Here is a 23,551-nt window from a genome sequence, read left to right as displayed (position 1 = left end):
ATGGGGGTAGGTTGTTGGTAGGGTTGAGGCCTGTTAGCAATCAGTAGCTTTTCCCTGAGGGGCTAGCTCCTGAGACAGTCACAGAGCTTAGCCTGGAACCATTCTCAGGATTTATGTTTACTGAGTTTCAATTGTTTTTATTTTACTCCTCCTGTCTCAGTCTGCTGTTTATGATCCAGTGGGGAGTGTCATCTTCTGGCTCTGTGAAGAAAGTCACTCTTCCCTGGGTGGAGCTTTCTCTGCCTTGGAAGGGCAAATTTCCCCTGGGTTAGGTTAGCCACCCAGGTCAGGTTCCTGTGTCCTGTTAAATGGCTCCTATTGTCTTCTTTCAAGGCCTGAGTTATGTGCTAGCTTCTCTGGATAGGTCTTTGTCAGTATCAAAGATGGAGATCTCCCACTGCTGCTCTGTGAGAAGTAGTGAGGATGTCTTGGGAGTACTCATGCATTTCCCTTGGTTTCTGGGCAGTCCATGGTCTGCAACTGTCTGTGGTCAGCAGGATAAAGATCTCCGCTCCTTGTCAGTTCTTGCTGGTGGTGAGTAGAATCCGCTTACATACCACCTCTGGCACCTTTGTCCTGGGCTCTCTCTGTTGATATGGTGGCTGAAGCAACCATGTTGCTGCCACCTCAGACACCTGCAAGTGCTCAAATCTGTGTTCTTAACCAAGCTGCCTGGATTTTTCCTCTCTGGTCAAACTCTCCGTACTACAGGGGCACACTTGGTGTGCCCCAACTTCTCCTTTGCCATCTTCCTTTGGACCTCCTTGCTTTTATTTTATAAATGCCAATTTAACTTTAAAATGTTCTTCCACGCTCCTAACCAATTCAAAGTAAAAGAAATCCTTGTTAATTCTGATTCCCAAGTAGTAGTAAAAAATATAATTTTATCTAGTATCCTCACTGTCTTTTGGGGGTGGGGGGTTATATTGTTCTATTTCACTGTTAAAGGTTCTTTCCCTAACAAGAAAACATTACATCTGTCTGGAGTCTAGAAAGCTCTCATTTTAAAACTCTACAACAAAGTATTAATCACCTTAATTGGAAGGAAACCCTTTGAATTTTAAATGCGGAATTCTGGCTACTTGATTTGATACAATATGCCTAAAATGACAAATTCTCTTTAATTTACAGTATTTTTATAGATGTGATTAGCCATGCTAATGGCTAGGACCAGTGCATAAATAAAATTAATATTTATAACAAAATATATCCTATGAACAAATCCTAGAAACTCTGAACTCAATAAATAGTGTGTTCTCATACTTGGGAGCATAACACACACAGTGACTGGTATAATTTAGTATGCTGAACAGAAGTAATAAATAGCACAAAAATATGAAAAGTCATTTTGTGGTGTTCTTCATTTTGGTTGTAGTGCTTTCTTATATTCAGGAGAGAAGACTTCAAAAATAATAAAATATTTGAGAATGGAATTTACATCATTCAATTGTAAGTAGTATTCTTGTGCTATTTTCTCAGCAGTCCACATTTGTGGATAAATTTTGATTATTGAGAAGTATCAGTGCTTCTACAATGGAAATTTTGCCTTTAGGAATGCTGTGGACATTTATTTCTGAGTGATGGTCTTTTGGCTTTCTGAACTCCTTTGGCACTGGCTTTGGTTGAACATTTTTACCTTCAGGGAAGACACGAGATCTCTGGAATCAACGTATATATCTTTCAAAACTGACAGCAGCTTGTTATCTTTTCAGTAACTTCTCATTCAATTTCTGGATGATGGCTTATCTGCTCCAGCAGGAGCTTCTTGGTGGAAGGGTTTTTGGGAGCTGAAGAGGAATTCCTCTTGATGATCTCCCATTCTGCCTGGTTCTCAAGGTTGAAATTCCTTAGGGGGCTCTTCAGAGCATCCAGAGTGATATAAATATCTCAAAATTTCATTATAGTGATGGTTGTATAACTTAGTGAACATACAAAAATATCAAATTGAACGCTTAATGTAAGAATTATAGCTCAGTAAAGCTGACGTTCTCAACAACAAAAAATCTAAGCAGCCAATTTGCAAATCCTTTACACTGCTTCTGTAAAATAACTAGTTTTGTCAGAAATGTGATACTCCATTTTTACACATTTTAACTGAATTTATTTTCCTGATAATTACCTGCTTTGGTAGTATATTCTTCTGTTTAGGGAGTTCATTAAAAATACTGGTTCAAGGCTGTCATAGCTGTGTTATATTAGACAAAATAAGTGTAATATTTTCTGTCTAGTTTCCTGATTTCTTTTAACTCGCCTAGTGTTTACATATTTTCCCATATTTAATTTGGTGATACGTGAATTTCTTAGACCTTCCCTAGCACTGAGGAATACTGCTAACCTCACAAAGCACAGTCTAAATTCCATGATTTTGTGCAGTATGAAGCTATTCTCCCTCTTACTCTTTCAGAACTCTTCGTGTCAGAATCCAACAAAGAAGAACTATTATTTTGTTAATTTTTATTTATTTTTTATTGTGAAATACTGTACAGAGGGGTTACAATTACATGGGCAAGATAATGAGTACATTTCTTATCAAGCATTGTAGCCTCCTCTTTTGTTTCACCTTCCCATCCCTTCCCATCCTCACCCCCCCAATCCTCCCCGCCTCCCCCCAAAAAAGTTGTAAAGTTCATTTTCAACATAACAACTTGTACTTCTCATTGTTGCAACGGGTCCACCTGTTTCCTTATTTAAACGACCTGTTTTCTCCCTTTCCCTCCACAAATTATACAGACATCAAATACAGTAAAAGCAGGGGTCATACTGTGGGGGGAGGGACATACAAAGCAACAAAGAAATAATCTTAGAAATGCGTTAGAAACACATGTATGAAAGAAAAAAAATACATTTGATTACATATCTTAGGGTTCATTTACCTACCATCACCTTATCTGACCTTTTCTGCTTGACTCATACATATACTAGATATTGCAAATAAGGGAAACCATGGGACCTATGTTTCTTTGGGCCTGGCTTACTTCACTTAATATAATTTTTTTCAAGTCTTTCCATTTCGTAACAAATGGGGCAATGTCATTCTTTCTGATGGAGGCATAGAATTCAATTGTGTATATATACCACACTTTCTTGATCCATTCATCTACTGAGGGGCATCTGGGTTGGTTCCATATCTTAGCTATGGTAAATAATGCTGCAATAAACATAGTTGTGCTGGTAGCTTTAGTGTGGTCTTGTTTGTAAACATATGGGTAAATGCCCAAAATTGGGATTGCTGGGTCATAGGGGAGCTCTATGTGAAGTCTTTTGAGGAACCTCCATACTACTTTCCAAAGTGGTTGAACAAGTTTACACTCTCACCAACAACGAAGTAAGATTCCCTTCAGTCCACATCCCTTTCAGCATCTGTTGTTATTAGAGTTCTTGATTTTAGCCATTCTAACTGGGGTGAGGTGGTATCTCAATGTTGTTTTGATTTGCACTTCTTTTATGGCTAGGGATGTTGAGCATTTCTTCATGTGTCTATTGGCCATCCTTCATTCTTCTTCAGAGAAGTTTCTCTTTAAGTCTTTAGCCCACTTATTTATTGGGCAGTTGTTTCTTTGAGGATTTGTTGTTGGGGGAAAGAACTATTATTTTGTTCAAAATTTCACAATGTTTTCTTACAACCTACCCTGTTTTCTCTACTTTTATCCTCTGTGAAGAGAAATTGAAAAACAGCATATTTCTTTATTCATATTTTGCAAAAATGATAAATCTTTGTCATAACTCAGCTTAAAAAGATAATTGAGCTAGGTTACTTCAGAAGAAAAAATGCTTGAAACAATTGATGTGATAAATACTTGAATTCAAATAACCTGTTGATTCTTTAAAAATAATGAGTAACCTAATGTGAATTAATTCAGCTTTTTTCACTTCCACTTTTATTAATTTGACTCCATTTACTAAGGTGTGTTTCCAAGTTTATTTAATCTTTAATATATTTTTCTTTCCTGAATTAGTATTTGAGAAAGGAAAGCTATGTGTTACATGTGCTTACTCTTCAGCTAGTCCCAGTCTTATGTTCATGTAAGACATACAGTGGCTTATTTTTACCTCAAGAGAGAGAATATAGTCTCTATAGGATTTTGAAGTGTTTCCTAATGGAAAGGACAAGGTAATGTATTAAGATTCCGTTTTCAACTTTATTGGGTTGTAATTAATAAATACAGCATACAACTTGAGATTTGACATATAACTTGCAAAATAAATGTCAAAGAATCGATATATCTAACAGTTCATATTTTTATTTATAATAATAATTAATATTTGTATTCCAGTAAATTTTCTTTTCTATTTTATTTTTGTTTATACTAGGGTTTCAACTCAGAGATTTGTGTTTACTAGGCTTGTCTTAACTTGCTTGCATAGCTGGCACTGTAATACTTGAGCCAGTCCTCCAGGCTGATATTTTGCTGAATAGCTGGAAATAAAATCTCTGAAACTTTCCAGGATAGATTTGAAGTATGGTCTTCCAGATACCATCCTCCTGAGTAACTAGGATTATAAATGCAAGACAATAGAGCTCAGCTTTTAGCTAATTTTGAATATAAAATATGCTAGTATAAACTACCATGGTCTGCTCTAGAAGCTATTAATAATCTAAGTCCAGTTTAAGGTATCTTGTTTCTGAATTTATTTAATTTGGGATTGATAATAATATAATGGTATATTGTTTGAGGAACAGCAAGTCCTAGTTGTGAAGTCAAGAACTAAATGTACTGGTACATATACTGATTCTTCCTATTAGTGAGCTGATGAGCTAGCTACTCATTAAATTCCTATAATAAGATTAAAGCTAATTTCTTGGACATGGTTCTTCTGGTATCATAATTATTCCAAAGAAAATATAAAAATCTATGCCCTATTAGTATAATAAGTTGTTTGAGGGCAAGCAGCTATGGTTCTCCTCATTCACTGGCCATAGATAGGTAATTTGATCTTTCTCTGTTTCTTTAACCAATATTATTAATTACAATAGAAAAGAAGAGCATTAATTGAGAGAAGCTACTTAAAAATGACAAAAATTAAGAATTCTCTTCTCTAATTGAGATTATAGTGTTGATTTGGTTTTGCAAATGAACATAATCCTTCAGATACTAGTAGATAAGAGCTCAGGTTGTGTAAAAACATCTCTTATTAACATTTTCTTGGCCAGGTTCCTGAACAAAACTGGAAATTATTGGAACTACCATGAAATAAAATTATTGGAACTATCTATGACATTAAAATATAAATTGTCACTATTTCAATACTGTCATACATTAACATAAATGCTATTGAATATTTAAAGTGACTGGATATTTAGCTACAGTACACCTTATATACAAAGACATGCACATACAAACACACAGACACAGACACACAGACACACAGAAAAACACACACACACACACACACACACACACACACAATGCTTATTTGTTGTCCAAGGCCCATTTAATACAGCTTTTTTGGGGGGGGGTCCTGTCATAGGGCCGAAACTTTGGGCCTGGGCTCTGTCCCTCAGCTCTTGCTCAAGGCTATCGCTCTACCACTTGAGCCACAGTGTCACTTCCGGCTTTTTTCTTTGTGCTTATGTAGTGTTGAAGAATCAAAACCAGGGCATCAGGCATGCAAGGCAAGCACTCTACCACTGAGCCACCTTCCTAGCCCCCTTAATACAACATTTTAAAGTATTCTCATTCAAATAATAACTCAGGGATCCAAACTTCTATTCTGCAATTCCATGTTTTGAGAATGCATTGCACTCTTCTATGCAGACTGAGAAGATGATTAGGCAAAGTATGAACAAAGGATATCCACAAGATCCGCCCATTGATAGGTGTATGGTTTTTTTTTTTTGCATGTGTTTTGTTTTTCCTCATAGACAAGGTCCAGTCATTTGATCTACATAAGTACAGTAAGAAATATCATCTGGATCACTGTAGTACACCTCCTGATCTTTCCAACTGTCTATTTATCCAATCCTCTAGTATCTTGAAGAATTCTCTCTAAAACATGGCAACCATGAATGTATACAGTGATGGAAAGCTCCTAAATGTAACAGAATTCAGAATTTAAGAATTAACTGCAGGATTGTTTCATAAACAGTTGTGTATTTTGTTAGTTGTAAAGTATTTGGAACCTATCATTTATTTAAACATATGCAAAATTATATAAATATGTATGTGTAAAACATTCTCAATATAGAAATTAGGAAGATATAGGCAGAAATTTAAACTCATTTGATGTGAGCCTTTGGGTTTTAGATTTATTCCATCTACTTCCCTATGTTCGATACTATAGTATTTATAGAGAGATTTGTAACCATTTTATGCAAATTTTACACAAAATCTTATAATAAGTTGATAACAACAATATTTTAATAATATGACTATACTGAATCTTAGCAAAAATTATTGATACAGTCGACACTAGTGAGAAATTTGCTTGTTAGGATAAAGGCATACTTGTAATTCCAGCCCTCAAGAAGCTGAAGCAGGAACATCTACAGTCCCAGGTTAAATTGGGTCATACAGAGTCTCTAGCTCAAATTCAAAGAAACAAGTAAAAAAATAATGTATTTTCTACCAAAGTAAATGTTATTTAATGAACATGAATAGATTTAATTTTTTCTGTGTGAAAAGAATCAGAAGTTGAAATTTCAGGTTCAAAAGGTATAGATAGTGTAAAATGGATCTTTATAAATATATCTGATGGCAGATGCAAGGATCATCAAAGAAATAGCATTTTATCTCTTTGAACTAGAAGACAACAACCAAGGTAACTAACAATTATTTTCCTGTAGAAAGAAAAAAAACAGAAAAAGGAAAATTAAAAAGTAATAGAGGTTTAGAAAGTAAATATCTTACAAATTTGATACAAAGAATTCCATCACTATTTGACATTACTATTTGCATAAGATAAATGTGCTTTTCTTAGAATCCAATTCATGCAAATTTTTGTTACATTTTCTAAAAGGCAAAAAAATTATATAATGCCATTTGCCAAATAACATATTTGTAACTAAAATATTCTTCAACTGCTATTAGTATATTATCAAATAAATCAATTCAAAAATATATATTTGAGTAATAGAAGCAGTGATTTTAATCAAATATGTTAGATACATATGTGGAACTAACCTAGTGAATTCCTTACTAGAAGTGCTTACATTGGGCTTGAACAAGTTTACACTCCCACCAACAATGCAGTATGATTCCTTTCTGGGGACATCCTCTCCAGCAACTGTTGTTATTAGATTTCTTGATTATAGCCATTCTAACTGGAGTGAGATGGAATCTCAATGTTGTTTTGATTTTCATTTCTTTTATGGCTAGAAAGCTTAAGCATTTGGAAAGCAGTATGGAGGTTCCTCAAAAGACTCCACATAGAGCTCCCCTATGATCCAGCAATCCCACTTTTGGGAATTTACCGAAATGATCACAAAAAAAGACCATACTAAAGCAACCAGAACAACAATGGTTATTGCAGCATTATTCACCATAGCTAAGATATGGAACCAAACCTGATGCCCCTCAGTAGATGAATGGATCAAGAAAATTTGATAGACACACACACACACACACACACACACACACATATACACACACACATACATATACAATGGAACTCTATCCATCCATCAGAAAGAATGACATTGCCCCATTTGTTAGGAAATGGAAAGACTTGGAAAAATTATATTAAGTGAAGTAAGCCAGGCACAAAGAAATATAGGTCCCTTGGTTTCCCTTATTTGCAATAACTATTATATGTCTGGGACAAGCAGAAAAGGTTAAAAGCTATGTGCATATGACCAGATAAGATGTTGTTAAGCAAAATGAATCCCAAGATAGGGACACAAGTGTTTCTTTTTTCTTTCTTGCTATTGATTCTAATGTATTTTTAACCATACTTCTAGCCCTGTTTTTTAAAGAAAGTTTATTATTGATTTTTTAAATATTTTTATTGTGAAAATATGGTACAGAGGAGTTATGATTACATGAGCAAGGTAATGAGTACATTTCTTATCAAGCATTGTTACCTCCTCCTTTGTTTCCCCTTCCCATCCCTAACCCCTCCCCAAAGTTGTAAAGTTCGTTTTTCAACATAACATCTTGTATATCTCATTGTTGCAATGGGTCCACCTGTATCACTATTTAAACAATTTGTATTTTCCCTTCCCTTCCACAACATCAAATGCAGTGATAACATGGATTATACCTTGGGGTAGGGACATACAAAGCAACAAAGAAATCATCTTATAAATTTCTAAATATGTTAGAAACAACAGCAAGAAAGAAAAACCATTTCAATCCTTATCTTGGGGTTCATTTTGCCTAACATCAACTTATCTGACTTTTTCTGCTTGTCTCAGACATATACTAGTTATTGCAAATAAGGGAAACCATGGGACCTATGTTTCTTTGGGCCTGGCTTACTTTACTTAATAAAATTTTTTCCAAGTCTTTCCATTTCATAACAAATGGGGCAATGTCATTCTTTCTGATGGAAGCATAGAATTCCATTTTGTATATATACCACATTTTCTTGATCCATTCATCTACTGAGGGGCATCAGGGTTGGTTCCATATCTGAGCTATGGTAATAATGCTGCAGTCAACAAAGTTGTGCTGGTAGCTTTAGTATGGTCTCTTTTGCGGTCATTCGGGTAAATGCGCAATAGTGGGATTTCTGGGTCAAAGGGGAGCTCTATGTTGAGTCTTTTGAAGAACCTCCAAAGTGATTGAACAGGTTTACAGTCCCACCAACATTGCAATAGGGTTCCCTTCTATCCACATCCCCGACATCATCTGTTGTTATTAAAGTTCTTGATTATAGCCATTCTAACTGGGCTGAGGTGGTGTCTCAGTGTTATTTTGATTTGCATTTCTTTTATGGTTAGAGAAATAGAGAAGTTTTTCATGTGTCTATTGGCCATCCTTCTTTCCTCTTCAGAGAAGTTTCTCTTTAAGTCTCTAGCCCACTTATTTATTGGGCAGTTGTTTCTTGAGGGTTTGTTGTTGGAGGATTTAATTTTTTGAGTTCCAGGTATATTTTAGATATGAGACCCTTGTCCGTTGTTTGACTAGTGAAGATCTTCTCCCAATCCGTGATTCTAATTTATTTATAATGTACCATGTGTTTTTTAAAAATTTTTTTGCATCTTTTTCTCCCATTGTATAAACCCTGTTTTCACTGTATTTGATTCTGGTGCCCTGCATCTTTTATATACACTTCTCTAATTTGGGAAAGGGATGGAAAAAACAAAATGCTTAAATAGGGATACAGGTTGACCCATTTTAACAATGAGATGTACAAGACACTATGTTGAAAAACAAACTTTACAATTTAGACGGGGGCCAGGGTCTGTGGGGTGGGGAGTGTAGTTGTGGAGTTGGGAGGGAAGGGATGGTAGGGGAAAAACAAAGGAGGAAACATTGCTTGATTGGTAATGTACTCATTCCCTTGCTCATATAACTGTACTGCTCTGTACAGTATTTTCACAATAAAAAACATATTTAAAAAAGAAAAAAGTTTCATTGGGCTTAAAAATAAGCTTTGACAGTTAGTAGGATAATTTCAGTACTTTACTTCTTTGCTCAAGATCTTAAATCTTCTTTCACCTTTTAATCATTTGTAAGACTATTATGCTGTACTTGAAAACTTAACTAAAAACTGCTGAGTTGTTTATTTAATTCTCATTGATTTTAGAATTAAATCTAGAGAAAAATGAGATCTCTTGCTATTTGTTCTTTTCCATTATTTTTCTTCTTAAATTGCTCTCTTTTTGATAATTTCTTTATGATGCTAATAGTATTACTTTCTTTAAATACAGGCACCACATATTTCTGATTCCCCCCCCCGAAGTTTATATATTTTCTAAGACTTTTTGTCTAAATCATTTTTTATTATTACTGAGTTATCTACTTCTGTGACCCAGTGGGTTTTAAGAAAACTTTATTATTTATGAGCCAGTAAAATAGGACTCTGCCCCAGGTCCTATACTCTCACTTACTTTTTGTTTTCTATTAATAAGGGAAAGCAATAAAAGGAACAAGAGTCAAAGTAACATTTATATATTAACCATTATTTTCTTTTATGAAGTTTGTTATTTCTCTTTATAGTTTCCTATGATTGGCATATTGAACCATGCATCTCCTATTCTAATTGTTGAATAATTTCTAACATGATAAATAAATTCCCTACAAATTTATAGCACAATATTGTTAAGATTCTTTAGAAAATCCAAGATGAAATGATTGCCATTGGAACACTAATGGATAAAGATGAATATAAACTATTTTAAGTAACTTCAATATTTGAAACACTTTATATAAGGAAATTATAAAATCATTTTTCTCTTCTCCATGAATCCCTGATATTATTTATATTTTGAAGCCAATAAGTGGAATTTCCAAGCTTCACTCTTGATCAACTTCATTACTAATGAAAACTATGAGATCATCATCAAAATGTTTATCTGCTTGTGTTTTTATGCTGCATGTGTGTGTATGTGTGCATGCAAATGCATACATGCATGCTTGTATATGTAAGTATTAGGGCTTGAAATCAAGGCCTAGGGCTCTAGCTTGGGTTTTGTTGCTCACAGCTGGCACTATACAATTTGCTCATGACTAGCACTCTATTTTCTTCACAGCTGGCACTCTACAAAAATAGAACCCAGAAAATTTTGCTAGTTAATTAGAGATAGGAACCTGTGTGTTGGTCTGCCCAGGTTGTGCCAAACAAAGATAATCTGATCTCCGCCTCCAGAATAGACAGGCAAAGAAAACAAATATTACTGTGCTCTGATAAAGGACAATTGTATCTAATCTTCTTTCCCTGTAGACATTTCTATATTATACATAATATGAGCAGCCTGTAAACCTGTCCACTTTTCATCATCATCATCTGTTTGTTACCATGATGTTACTTATGTACACTCAGACTTGAAACTTAGAAATATATTTTTTGCTTAAACATCAAGTGAATATTTTTATTTGCCATAAACCCAAGCACTCCAATGGCTATAATGAATCTATAATTTAAAATATCTCTCCCCTCTCAGTATTTACAAAAAATTCTACAAGTGTCAAACTTTAGCAAGAATGATTAAAATCTAAAATGTAATGGCATGAGATAAAATCAGCAAAGGTCCACATCTATGGTACAGATGACATTTTGTTGAAACAAGACTAAGCACAGAAATGGTGTGATAAAGTATGAACAAATGCAGCAGTGGTACTCACTAGACACTATGTTTAAAATGAGCTATGTAACTCGTGGGTGGGGACAGGAAGGTAAAACTGGGAGAAAGCAAGGGAAGGGGTGACATTGTTGAAAAAGAAATGTACTCTTTATCTGACTTATGTAACCATAGACCCACTGTGCATCACCTTTATAATAACAATAAGGAAAAACAGACTAAACTTGGAGTTTTGGTTTCCAGCTTCCTTTACCTGGGACATGCTAAAATGGCTATTATATTGTTTGATGGTATGAATCTTACATTCAGAAATATCTGGTAATCTCTTCACACTTCCTGGTATAAGATAAAACCTAACTGTAATGTGAAAATGGCTACCATATCACAGGAACTTTTTAATCTTAGCTTTGAGATTTGAGAAGGCATTTACAGAGACATTTTAAGGCTTCCTGAAGGAGAAGGGATTGGGATTCTTAATACCCTATCTTTTTATGTTCTTTTATAAAAATAATAACCCAACTTTCTGCAATGATAAACCAAATTAAAAGCTTATGTCTAAATAATGTTGAAACTGAATCTATGACTGGTGTGTAATAGGCATATTTCTATATTACACATACAATTTCAAATACAACAGCCAGAAATGACTACCTGGATTCTCTTCACATGAATGTCCCTTAGAAACAGAGTGATAATACCCAGCTCACTTTCAAGACCAAGCTTTACTTTGTTAAAATGTTCATGTCTAATTTAGAGCTAGGCAGTATATGAACATCCTTGGAGATTAAAGACATTACAAGTGAATACAAAATTAAAACCTTGAGGATTTACTGACTTGCACAAAAGTCATTTATAACAATACAGGATAAAAGGTTTGCTCTTCCTATCTACTCAAACTCACAGCCAGCAGCAAATGAACTGAGAGAAGCTGTCAGGTGAGCAGATGCTTCATCAAAGCAGTTGACACTTGCGCCAAATTGCAGAGGCCATGCAGCCCTGTAACTGATGCCAGACCATGCACAATTCTTACTTAGACTTTGACATATCTTGTTTTGATTAGATAAAATTTTCTTCCAACTTCTCTTTTGTCAACTCTCTGTCCTCATTGGATGATTACAACAAAATCTTTGGAAACAGCTTAGGTATACTGCAGCTATTTTCAACTTCAGTAATTTCTGTCTTCTAAATTAGTTTATAGAAGAAGAGAGTCTTCAGAATTGTTTCATGATGAAGGACTCTGGGAAATGGCTTTGTGGCAAGGAGAAGTTCTGCACATGAAAATGAATTGCATCAATACAGTGGTAAGATCAGGATGTCATCTATCTATCTATCTCTCTATCTGTCTGTCTCTACCTACCTAAATTTGATTACTTTTAAAATAATTTACCTTATATTTTGTTATTGATTGATGGAATGCATGGCATATATTTTTCCTACCAAGAGTTCATTAATTGTGGCAAAATAGAAATATAAACTTAATGAATTAATTTCATTGGCGTATAATAGATTGTCCTTAGTAAGTGTTTTATCAGAATATTTCATTCATGAATACAATGTGTCTTGATCATATTTATACCCCTTTATTATTTATTTATTTATTATTTATTTATTTATTATTTATTTATACCCTTTATTATTCTTATACCCCTATGGCTTTTCCTCAAATCACTCTAGACTTCTCCTTTTTACTTTTCATGATCTTGTTTTTGAAAAAAAAGTATTATTTATTCCCCTGTTTCTTCAAGGTTTTTCATGGAATGGAAAAATAGGAAAAGAAGACAGAATGTTTTCAAATGAGAGGGAAAACACAGAAAAAGAGGAGGAGAGATGTATGATGAGGGGAAGAGGAAGAGGAGGGAGGAAGGAGGAGGAAGAAGGAAAGAAGAAAAAGTAGGACAAAGGAGGATAAGGAGGAAAAGTTGGAGTAAGAGGAAAGGACAGAATCTGGCGAGGAGAAATGGAAGTCATCAAACCACTCAGCAATATTCTAGGGCATTTACTAATTCCTTATTTCTTCAGTAGTATTTCTAGTCACTTGCTCCACATTTCTTTAATCAGAAAAATCACCAGACTTTGTAGTTTTGAGACTATTATCTTTTCATCTGAGTCTGTGTTCATTGTCTTGTATTTACATTTCTTCATATTGTTCATTTTTGCCTTATAAAATGCTATCACAATTTAAGACATATACTGCTTTGATTTAAAACTTGGGATAAAGGTGGACCACACAGAAATTATTTTGTTTGTGCTAGTTTAGGGCCCTGACTTATTCCCATATGATTTGCATCACAGAACACATAATTAAAAAGTTGAATAATTATTAACTGTCAGGTTGTGGGTTTGACGTGAATACAAACTGAGATGCATAAAAAAACTTCAAGATTCGAAGTATTGCACACTTCTACAGGGATTATTGTAATATGAAAATTAATCTGAAGAATTTCTTTCCTAACTTCTGAAACCTTTTCTGTTTTCTGCTTCATTGTTCTGAAAAGGCATTTAAACAAAGTAAAAGAAAAAGTAATATTTTGATAATCCTTCAGAAATGAGTATAATATATATCCATGTTAGATCAAATTTTATTTACATTTTGAAAATTATCACTGCAAATCTTTTATAAAAGAAGCCTAGGGATTTCAATATTAAAAACTCAAATAAATCTAAACATTTTCCAGGCCTGTTATAGCTCTGAATAAAGTTTTCTTTATGAGGAATAGATCATATGCAAACTAAGAGAAATGTTATTATAGAAAGGAATATATTCACTTTTTCCATCTCAGACCACAGAAAAATACTGGATCCTCAAAATCCTTCCTTTAGTATTTCTTAATTTTCCTCGCTAGGAACATTCCTTGGAAAATGCTATTAATGTTATATTAAAATTTTTAAAAAGACAGTCTTTAAAATGAAAAAATCCAAGCAATAGAGATAGATATCGAATTTTAAAGAAATAAATAGCATTGGTCTTGTTGATCAAAGGACCAAATCTCAAAGCAAGGTAAAGTGCTCTCACAGCAACTGATAAGAAACTTTGGCCTTTAGAAAGTGGAATATTTGTTTGTAGCTTTTGAAAAATAATCATTCAATTTTGAAGGAGGTTTTTAGATAAATTTTCATTTAAAAGTATTTTATGTTGATTTTCATTTAGTGTTAAATAGAGACTTTTGCCTAAACAATTGTACTTTCAAACAGTTGTTCATGCTTTATTAAGAATACTGTTAAAGGTCTTAATTTTACTGTATTGCAGGTATTTGTCTCACAATATAGATGACTGATATCAAATGGAAAAGAATTGACATCATTTAAAGAGATTGATTTAAGAGATATCATACTTTTGACTAACAGATCTACATTTTATTTGTGGCAGTTAAAATTAAGTTATATTTGTTTCTCTTAGTGAGTAAATACAAAACTAGGTATTCCTGATTGTATTCCTTCTATAGCCATATGTTTGTCCCTCAGCTGAAAATGTTATTCAGAATTCCTTATAAGGAACAGCTGGAAACTATCTTTTAAATATATGTTACATACTTAAATTTACTGAAAATCCTAAACAAGTAGTTTCTCTTGTTTTACTGTTATTCTGAATCATAATATCATGCTATGTCAATTACTGAAGTCAGAAAAGAAAACCAGTTTACAATGGATAATAACTTTTAGATTTCTGTAAGACAGTTTTGATTCTGAGTAAATTGGAGCCCTTACTTTTTAGACCTCCTTAAGTGAAATTATATAATTTAAATTAACTTAAGATGAATTTTTTTCAGTATACTAGAACTTAAACTCAGAGTCTTACACTCTCACTAACTATTGGTGCCTTACCACTTGATCCTAAGTTTAATTGGAGGTGGAATCTCATGGACTTTTCTATCCAGATTGGATTTGAATAGCAATCTCACTTTCAGCCTCCTAAGTAGCTGGAATTACAGACATGAGATAGGTATTGTTTTTTTCTTTTTTTATTATAAGAATACCATACAGAAGAGTTACAATTACATGGGCAAGATAACGAGTATATTTCTTATCAAGCACTGTTGCCTCCTCGTTGTGTCCCATTCCCGTCCCTTCCAATACTCCTTCCTTCTCTCTACCTGATCCTTCCCCCACCCCCCACCAAAGTTGTTAAGTTTGTTTTTTGACATAATGACTTATACATCTCATTGTTGCAATGGGTCCACCTCTATCCCTAGTTAAACGATTTGTTTTTTTTTTCCCCTTCCCCTCAAAAAATTATACCAACATCAAATACATTGAAAGTATGAGTTATGAAGTCGGGGAGGGACATACAAAGCAACATAGAAATCATCTTATAAATATGATAGAAAAATTGCATTAAAGAAAAGAAAAAAACAAAAAAACATTTGAATACTTATCTTGGGGTTCATTCCACTAACATCAACTTATCTGCCCTTTTCTGCTTGACTCAGACATACTAGTTATTGCAAATAAGGGAAACCATGGGTCCTATGTTTCTTTGGGCCTGGCTTACTTCACTTAATATAATTTTTTCCAAGTCTTTCCATTTCCTAACAAATGCGGCACTGTCATTCTTTGTGATGGAGGCAAAGAATTCCATTGTGCATATATACCACATTTTGTTGATCCATTCATCTACTGATGTCCATCTGGGTTGGTTCTATATCTTAGCTATGGTAAATAATGCTGCAATAAACATAGTTGTGATGGTAGCTTTAGTGTGGTCTTCTTTGTGATCATTTGGGTAAATGGAAAAAAGGGCCAGTCCATAGGGGAGCTCTATGTAGAGTCTTTTGAGTAACCTCCATACTGCTTTCCAAAGTGGTTGAAAAGTTTACACTCCCACGATGCAGTAAGGTTCCCTTCTGTCCATATCCCCTCCAGCATCTGTTGTTATTAGAGTTCTTGATTATAGTCATTCTAAGTGGGCTGAGCTGGTGTCTCAGTGTTGTTTTGATTTGCATTTCTTTTATGGTTAGAGAGGTTGAGCATTTCGTCATGTGTCTATTGGCCATCCTTCTTTCAATATATGCAAATAACTAAACATAATTTATCACATCAACAAGAGCAAGGATAAGAACTACATGGTTATCTCAATAGATGCAGAAAATCATTTGACAAGATCCAACATCCCTTTATGATGAAGGTTCTTTGGAAAAACTAGCAATCCATGGAACCTTCCTCAATACAATAAAGACTGTATATGACAAACCTACAGCCAGTATTATACTCAATGATGAAAAAACTAAAGCAATTTCTTATAAACTCAGGAACAAGACAAGGATGCCCACTCTCTCCACTGCTCTTCAATCTAGTATTAGAATGCCTAGCTATAGCAATAAGACAAGATGAAAACATAAAGGGGATCCAAATAGGGAAAAAAAGAAGTAAAACTCTCTCTCCCTATTTGCAGATGGCATGATCTTGTATTTAAAGAATCCCATGGACTCCGCTCCCAAATTACTCAAGATGATTCAAAATTTTGGCAAAGTAGCAGGGTATAAAATTAACCTTCAAACATCAACGGCTTTTCTATATGCCAACAATGAGAAAAGTGTGGCTGAAATCAGGAAAGCAACTCCAGTTGTAATAGCCCCACAAAAAATAAAATGCCTAGGAATTAATTTAAGCAAAGAAGTAAAGGACCTTTATGATGAAAACTTTAAAAATCTGAAAAAGGAAATCAAAACAGAACTTAGAAAGTGGCAAAAACTCCCATGATTCTGGATTGAAAAGATCAACATCGTGAAAATGGCAATACTTCCCAAGGCTATCTACAAATTCAACGCAATACCTATCAAAATTCCAACCTCATTCTTCAAGGAAATAGAAGAGGCAATCCAAAAATTCACATGGAACAATAAAAGACTCCGAATAGCAAAAACGATCCTTAACAGAAAGTGCAGTGCAGGAGAAATATCAATACCACGTTTCAAACTCTACTACAAAGCCATAATAATCAAAACAGCTTGGTACTGGCACAAGAATAGACCTCAGGACCAATGGAATAGACTTGAAAACCCAGAAATTAACCTAAAGACCTATAGCCATCTAATCTTCAATAAGGGAGCTTAAAAATTGAATGGAAGAAAGACAGCCTCTTCAGTAAATGGGGCTGGCAAAATTGGTTAACTACTTGTAGAAAACTAAAGCTAGATCCTTATATATCACCCTGCACCATAATTAACTCCAAATGGATCAAAGACCTCGGAGTCAAAGTAGACACTCTGAAAGCATTAAAGGATGGAATAGGAGAAACCCTAGGTCTCCTTGGCACAGGCCGAAAATTTTTGAATAGAGACCCGGAAACACAACAAATCAAAGAAAGTTTGGACAAATGGGATTGCATGAAGTTGTAGAGCTTCTGCATGGCAAAGGACATAGCTCGCAAGATCAATAGAAAGCCCACGGATTTGGAGGAGATCGTCCCTAGCCATACAATGGACAAGGGTCTCATATCTAAAATAGAGCTGGAATTCAAAAAATTAAATCCTCCTACAACAAATCCTCAAAGAAACAACTGCCCAATAAATAAGTGGTCTAAAGACTTAAAGTGAAACTTCTCTGAAAAGGATAGGTATTATTTTTTTAAAAAAACTTTTTGAGGGTAGGAAAGTTGAGATTTCAGGTTAAAAACAAGTCTGGTCTGGAAATATAAGGTAAGGTGCATGAAATAATATCTGTGCATTGCACTTTATTTTGAAATAAACTGTTGGTTTTTAGAAAGAAAAAAAGAGAAAGCTACTGAAAAAGTAGGAAAGTTTAAGTCACAATGGTAATACTTTATGAAATGAGGATGTATTTTTTTCTGGTAACTATAAAAAAAGCCATAGATGAAATACAATATTTTAAAGAATGAGTGGGCTGAAATAAAAAACAGACTTTAATAGGGTAGGTCAAAGCAATTTTAAATGACAACCATTGCTATTTGCTTATATTGTCTTTCCATCAGGATATAAAGAACATTATTATTCTGTATTTATTAAGTTTTAAAGACCTTTCTGTACAAGAATATTTCACTTTTATGTGATTATGTAATAGCATTAATCATTAAGTGAAACATTAAACCTTAAGCTTCACAAAACTAAAAACTTTGGGAAACAGCGAGACAGCTGGTTTAAGCTATGATATGGGCAGACTATAAAATTGTCACTATTATTCTTAAGAGATGATACTGCAAAAACATTGAAAATCAAGTTTTCTTATAACTATAAAGTGAGGGAGTAAAACCATATCCTGAAATGTAAAGAGATTACATAATACAAAAAGCATCCACTGAGTTCAGCCTAGGAACTTCTGCTGAGGTTATATGCATTGTGAGCCCATTTTTTTTGGTCTGTTTTAAGACTTGAACTCAGGGCCTGAGTGTTGTCCTGGAGCATTTTTGATCCAGGGTAGTACTCTACCACTTTGAGCCACACCTCCACTTCTGGGTTTTTTGGTGGTTAGATGGAAACGAGTCTCATGGACTTTTCCTGCCTGGTTGGCTTCAAGGTATGATCTTCAAATCTGGCCTCCTGAATAGCTAGGATTATAGGTGTGAAACACCAGCAATTTTTTTTAAAAAATGGAGTGGAAGTTAAGTGTAAATTAGCTTGAGATAGCCTCAATGTTGTGACACTCCACAATTTTGTGAGTTTTATTTCCAGGAACACCATAAGTCCTCACTGTAACAGGCCAAGAAAATTTTCTTACTGTTTCAAGCACTTAGAATGGAAGAATAATCTTCTCATAGTAGACCCAGAAGTTTTTCCTAACCAAAACTCTCTTCCCAACATACATAGTCCAATACCTTATATACATAGGGAAAGTTAATTAGCCAATTCCATCTCCTTAAGCCATGCAGAACTAACAAAAATTAAAGAAAGAAAAATTCTAGTTAAATTCCAAAAATTGAGTCCCATTTAAATACTAAATAACCTCCTTGACCAATTGCCTCATCATCCAGAGTAGTTCATTAAATAATAGTGGTTACTAATAAAGGCACTATAAAGCCTGCCTGCATCTAAGAAAGTTCTTAGGGGAAAAAGGAACTAATATACCTGAGGAAAATTAAAAAAGAAAATTGGAAAAAAATGAAGCTTAAAAATTATTTCCAATAATCAATAAAATGTATAATCCAAAGACTGGGTATGTAGTTGAAGGGGAAGATTGCCTTCATAACAACCACAAAAGAGTCTGAGTGCAGTAATACCAAAAATTTAGAATATATAAAAAGATAACCACCCCTTTTTCAGCCATGCTTCATCTTGCACGGAAGGGGAAATAAATTAGGTAAAATAAACTTTTTTCTAAGAAATATATTTTTATTGTAGAAATACTGTACAGTGGGGTTACAGTTATATGAGTAAGGTAATGAGTACTTTTCTTAACAAGCATTTTTATCTCCTCCTTTGTTTTTCCCCTATGATCCCTTCCCTCCCACCTCCCCAACTCCTCCACCTCCCCTCCTCAAGTTCTAAAGTTCATTTTCAACATAGTGTCTTATACAACTCATTGTTACAATGGGTCAACCTGTATCCTTATTTCAGCATTGTGTTACTTCCCTTCCCCTCCCTAATTTAGAAAAATGTATATGCAAAATGCAGGGTACCAGAATCAAATACAGTAAAAACAGGGGTTATACAGTGTGGGAGGAACATACAAGAGAAACAAAAATCACATAGTACATTTTAAATATGTTAAAAAAATAACAAGAAAGAAAAACCACTTGTGTCCCTATCTTGGGGTTCATTTTACTTATCATCTTATCTGGTCATATGCACATTGCTTTTGATCTTCTCTGCTTGTCCTAGACTTTTACGAGTTATTGCAAATAAGGGAAGCCATGGGACCTATATTTCTTTGAGCCTGGCTTACTTCACTTAATATAATTTTTTTCCAAATATTTCCATTTCCTAACAAATGGGCAATGTCATTTTTTCTGATGGAGGCATAGAATTCCATTGTAAAGATATACATTTTCTTGATCCAATCATCTATTGAGGGGTATCTGGGTTGGTTCCTATCTTAGCTATGGTAAATAATGCTGCAATAAACATAGCTGTGCTGATAGCTTTATTATAGCCTTTTTGTGATCGTTTGGATAAATGCCCAAGAGTGAGATTGCTGGGTCATAGGGGAAATCTATTTGTAGTCTTTTGAGGAACTTCCATACTGCTTTCCAAAGTGGTTGAACAAGTTTACATTCTCACAAACAATGCAGTAGGGTTCCCTTTTGGCCACATCCCTCCAACATCTGTTTATTAGAGTTCTTGATTATACCCATTCTAATTGGGCTGAGGTAGAATCTCAATGTTGTTTTGATTTGCATTTCTTTTATGGCTAGAGAATTTGAGCATTTCTTCATGTGTCTATTATTCAGTCTTATTTCCTCTTCAGAGAAGTTTCTCTTTAAGCCTTTAGCCCACTTATTTATCAGGCAGTTGTTGTCTTGAGGATTTCTTGTTGGGGCATTTAGTTTTATTGAGTTCTAAATACAGTCTTCCATGAAATAGAAGAAGCAACTCAAAAATTCATATGGAACTATAAAGGACCCCTTAAAACAAAAAACAAGCCTCAGCCAAAAGAAAAGTGTTGGACCTTAGACATGTATTTTAACGTTTTTTCTTTCATGCATGTGTTTCTAACACATTTATAAGACTATCTCTTTGTTGCTTTGTATGTCCCTCCCCCACAGTATAACCCCTGCTTTCACTATATTTGATGTCACTATAACTTGTGGAGGAGAGGGGGAAAAAACAGTTGTTTAAGGATACAGGTGGACCTGATGCAACAATGAGAAGTACAAGTTGTCATGTCCAAAACGAGCTTTACAACGTCGGTCCGGGGTGGGGGGGGGAAAGGAGGGGAGGAGAAGGGTTGGGATTGGGGGGGAGGGGGGAGGCTGGGAAGGGATGTGAAGGGTAAACCAAAGGAGGAGGCTGCAATGCTTGGTAAGAAATGTACGCCTTATCCTGCCCATGTAATTGTAACCCCTCTGTACAGTATGTTCACAAATAAAAAATAAATAAATAAATAAAAAGAAAAGTGTTGGAGAAATATCAATACCAAATTTTAAACTCTACTACAAAGCCATTGTAATCAAAACAGCTTGGAACTGGTGCAACAACAGACCTGAGGACCAATGGAATAGAACTGAAGACCCAGAAATGAACTCACAGACTTATGGCCACCTAACCTTCAACAAGGGAGCTAAAAAATAGAATGGAAGAAAGACAGCCTCTTCAGTAAATGGTGCTGGCAAAATTGATTAGTCACTTGTAGAAAACTAAAGCTAGATCCTTATTTATCACCCTGCACCATAATCAACTCCAAATGGATCAAAGACCTCGAAGTCAAAGCAGATACCCTGAAAACCTTACAGGATGGAATACGAGAAACTCTAGGGCTCCTTGGCACAGGCTGAAATTTTCTTAATAAAGACCCAGAAGCACAACAAATCAAAGAAAGGTTGGACAAATGGGATTGCATGAAACTGCAGAGTTTCTACATGGCAAAAGACATAGCTAGCAAGATCAATAGAAAGCCCACGGACTGGGAGATGATCTTCACTAACCATACAATGGACAAGTTCTCATATCTACAATAAACTTCTTTTCCTCTCTGAATAGGTCATGGCTTATTGGCTACCTAATTAAATCTACCTCCCAGGAAGAGTTTTTGAGTCAGGAATGTTAGAATTTCCTGACCATTCCTTTTCCATGAACTTCCTTGAGACACTATGCAAAACTTTCCATCAATAGCATTGATAGTCTTCATATCCACATCCACATACTTCTCTACTCTGGTGAGTGAACTCTACAGGTTCTTTGGTTTTATGCTGCACCTGTCCAGTCTCCACTCACCAGACTGACTCTCTCCCATACTTTTAATGAGTGTTGAAAGTCACACGTGAGCTGGGACACTCAGTTTGAATCACTCCCACAATTTCAATGAGGCCTAGTCAAAATATTCTCAGAAATACAATGTTTGTCACTACAATTGTAATGGTCAGAGTATGTTTAATTTCAGGTTCTTTTTTGCTCTCTCCCTCTTATTTTTCTCCAACCTTTTGGCTTGTTTCCACAAGAGTGTGACTCAAGCTTGGTCTCGGGGACCCCCTTCTAGCTAGGTTCCTTCTCATAGGCAAGCTATTCTAGGTTCTCTCTCTGTGTGTGTCTGTCTCTGTCTCTCTCTCTCTCTTCCTCCCTCTCTCTTTTGCTCTCTCTCTCATTCACTCTTCTCTCTCACTCTCTCACTCTGTTTCTTTCTCTCTCTCTCTCTCTCTCTCTCTCTCTCTCCCCCCCCCACCTCTCTGGACTAAAGATCATTTAATTTAATTTTGTCTCAATGTAAGTAAAATTCTCATCATGTCCACTGAATTTTGTTACAGATATTCCTCCTTGCAGTATCTAACCAGACACACAGAAAAAGAACTGTGGTAAGTAATGTTGGTCGATTCTTATCAAGTTACAGGTAAGCTCGGCTCATTATTTCTGTTGGTCTCCTTGTTGGTTTAAGTGGAAATAAAAAGGGATCTCATGGCAAAGACTTGTTGGATCTTAGGACTGCAGTTCAAGCAAGCCTGGGCAGAAAAATTCCTGCTCTTTCCTCCTCATGACTAAGTCTGCACCCAATTGCTGTGTCACCTAGGTAACTGGAATACCTAGAGGAGGCTCTACCACCCGTAAGGTCTCATTCTGGGCTGCCTCAGATCAAACCTCCCATCTAATTGGGGGGAAGGTCCTAAGCCCTGAGGTCACCTTTGCATCTAGTGTGACGACATCTTCCCTGACCTGGCTGCAGTTCTCCCCTACCCCTTCCTACTTGAACACAGGCTGGACTTCAGCCCACTCCTATTCAGCCATGTGGTCTCCACCATGCACAGTGGGAGCAAGCTGTTCAGTAAAATAAACAAACTCCTCTTCCTCCCTGAATTAAAAAAAAAACACCAGCAACACAAAATTAATAACAAATTTCAGCTTGAAAAGATAACGAATCAGCTCACATAATTATAGGGAAATAACAAAATAAGAAATTTATTGAGGGGAGAGGCGACAAGATGGCGGAGGAGAAGCTGGAATCTGAACAAGCTCTCGCATAGAAAGCAGTTTTAGAGTTCCAGTGAACAGTCCTAAGCCAGAGAAACACACCAAGTGTGCCATCACAGGACAGAGAGTTAGACAAGTGAGAGAAAGCCAAGGCAAGAATACACATCTGAGCACCAGCCAGCAGCTGCCGGCGGCGGCGGCGGCGGCGGCAGGGTCGCGGTGGAGACCGCAGTGGGTCTATACCTGAGCGCTGAGAGTCCAGGACGAAGGAGCCAGATGCAGCGGGCGAGCGGATTCTACTCAACACCAGCAAGAACCGACAAGGAGCAGACCGCTTCATCCTGCAGTTTGCAGACCA

The 23,551-nt window shown here is 35.4% G+C and overlaps 1 pseudogene; it reads right to left on the bottom strand.

Moving 5' to 3' along the window:
• Positions 1-1,360: 1,360 nt before the first annotated feature.
• LOC105997397 overlaps positions 1,361-23,551 on the bottom strand; it is a 60,856-nt pseudogene continuing 38,665 nt past the window's right edge.

Source organism: Dipodomys ordii, unplaced genomic scaffold (assembly GCF_000151885.1).
Source record: "Dipodomys ordii isolate 6190 unplaced genomic scaffold, Dord_2.0 Scaffold144, whole genome shotgun sequence".
NCBI classification, from domain to species: Eukaryota; Metazoa; Chordata; class Mammalia; order Rodentia; family Heteromyidae; genus Dipodomys; species Dipodomys ordii.
The sequence above is the reverse complement of the archived record's forward strand: the minus strand, read 5'-3'. Positions and strand labels throughout refer to the sequence as shown.